Consider the following 2,597-nt stretch of genomic DNA (forward strand, 5'->3'; position numbering starts at 1 on the left):
GCCCCACCCTGCCCTTTCCCCTCGGCGCCACCACCGCCTGCCGGCTATTTGGTTTCGACCCCGTCAGGGCAGCGGCAGCTTCAACTAAATTCACTTTCATTTCCACTTTCGTTGTTTTCTTCTTATTTCGCCGCGTGATGAAGAAAGTGTGCGACTGCGGCGTGCACATGCACACGTGCTCAAGACTACGTTGCACACTTGTGTTTGCACACAAGTGTTTGACTGGATATTTGAAAACTAAAAAACGCGTGGGTGAGTAAGTGCGTGTGAGTGACCACTCGGCACAAACGTGAGAGAGCTAGCTTAATGTTGTTGGTGACCTTTTTGTGGTTAAAAGCGCGCGCACGGATCTTTTTTATTCCTTCGCCTTTCACTTTCTTTGAAGTGTTTCTTCCATTTACTCCAGTTACTCCTTACTCTAGCTCGTTCCATCTCACCCTCCCTCTCCCGCCCTCTGTCTCTCACGTCTCGTTTTCCCCTGCCGCAGCTCCTGCAACTAACGCGCTCGTGAAAGTTGAAGCGGACGCCGTGCTTCTGGTGGTGCCCCCAGGAGGCGGCTCGACCCGGTTCAGCTCGGCTCGGCTTGCAGGTCCGTCGCCAGGTCCTTTGTGGCCAACCGCCCCGTGTGGACCGAATCTTCCTCCTGCTCGGCCCACCACCAGGATCCACCGGCATGCGGTGGTGCGGGTTAGGGTCTTGCGGTGGGGTGCGTGGCGTGGCGTCGTGTTGCGCCGCGCCCTCTGTGTCGGCACCCAAAGGAGCCCGTCGCCGGTCGGGGGCGATGCGAGCGAGGATGTCGAGTGCGTCCCCCCAAGGTCGGCCCGGAGACGGGCAAGTGTGGCGGTGATTGTACACCGCGTCCACGCGGACCGAACCCCCGGGGCCGTCGTTGTGCTCGGAGGCCGCACGCTCAAATTTGTGTAGGGGAAAGTGAGCCCTTCCCTCGTCCTGTCCAACGTGACAAGTGCGACGGACAAGTCCCGCGGGTGCCCGGGGCGCCGGGCCACTCCCCGCCCCGCCACGCCCCGCCACGCCCCAGCCTGCTTAATGGCCGATGCAAAGTGCCGGCCTGGGCCCTGGGAATTGGTGTTTTGTTTTTTCACCATCATCTTTCCCCCATTTCTTCCCATTCTCACCCTTTCCCCGTCCTCGTCAGGCAGGACCGAGAGCGGCGGCAGGACGAGGTGTGGACGAGAGGTGTGTTGGAGCGTCGTCAGCGCGCTGTGCGTGTGAACAAGCGCTTGCTGCTGCAAAGTAAGGAACAAGTCCTGGGGGAGGCGCAGCCATACCACCACGCAGCGCACGGCTGGCAGCGAGATGCGTCCGGGAGGCTCGCGGCGGCCCGCTCGCTGCTCGGCTCGGCGAAAACTTGACGGAAGGTCGCAAACATCTCGACGTCGTTACAAGTTGGCGAATGGTTTGGCCGCTCCCGCGCCGCCGCGCCGCCGCTGCCGCGCCCCCCGCGCGCCGCGCTCGACCACTTGTCTGCAGCCAGAGGCCCGGCGCTCGACCCTCCTTCTCCTTCCCGGGGGGATATAATTTCCAAGGCTGCGGCGGCGGGGCGCGGCGGCGGCTCGGGGTGAGATGGGTCGCTATTCCAATCCCTTATTTCTTACACCCTCTCGGCGGCGCCCTCTCGCGTCGTCCCCTGGACCGACCGCACCGCACATCCTCGCAAATAAATTACGAGATTTTTCCCTTCGCGCGCCGCGGCCGCTCAAATCTCTTCCCCTCGCCTCGCCTCGCGCGCGGGAGGAGGTCGCCGCGTCGTAGGGGCAGAGGTGAGGGTGGGAGAGAAAAATTGGTGTCACATAAGGAAGGGCGCGAGCGGAGATATTAGTGGTTGGTGGCGGTGCGGGGGCGGCGGGGGGCGCCCCGGGGGCGGCCGGGCAGTCCTGGTGCCCCGCACCTGTGGTCTGCTGCCGGGGGGCTCTGCTCTGCGGGGTCCCCCTGGGACTCAGGCGGCCCGCGGCGGGCGAGAGGGTAAGGCCAGCAGCACCTATCAATAATGAAAGGGGGCTCTGTGTGTGTGTGTGTGTGTGTGTGTGTGTGTGTGTGTGTGTGTGTGTGTGTGTGTGTGTGTGTGTGTGGCGCCCCGCGATGGCTTTTTGCAGAGGTTCGCGGGAGCGCCACGCTGTGCTGCTGCGTTGGGGGGCTGCAGTGCTCGGAGCGAGGCACTGCTCCGCGATGCTCCTCCGGTCGCGTGGTGACTCTTCACTCATTCTCCTTCCTCGTTTCAGGAACCAATTAAACGAAACGGTGATTCTATAATACAGTAACACAAAACGAATAACTCGCTTCCTGACGCTGTGCTTGTTTCCAGCTGATTGAAACGTTTATTGTGACCAAAAGGCCGCGCATTGATCCTGCTGCTGCGCGGCCCGGCGGCCCGGCGGGTCAGAGATCAATTAGTCCCTTTTCCTCTATCTCATATCAGTAGACGAATATAAATTTTATCTTTGCGAACGGCGCGATGTGTGTGTGTGTCTGTGTGTGTGAGAGGGTGTGTGTGTGTGAGTGTGTGTGTGGGTAGGGCCGCCATACATCAAGGCTTGACAAATGGCAGCATGCACACCAATGTCATGGCTCCCCCCCCC

This window comes from Frankliniella occidentalis, unplaced genomic scaffold, assembly GCF_000697945.3.
Source record: "Frankliniella occidentalis isolate FOCC.00 unplaced genomic scaffold, Focc_3.1 Scaffold112, whole genome shotgun sequence".
NCBI classification, from domain to species: domain Eukaryota; kingdom Metazoa; phylum Arthropoda; class Insecta; order Thysanoptera; family Thripidae; genus Frankliniella; species Frankliniella occidentalis.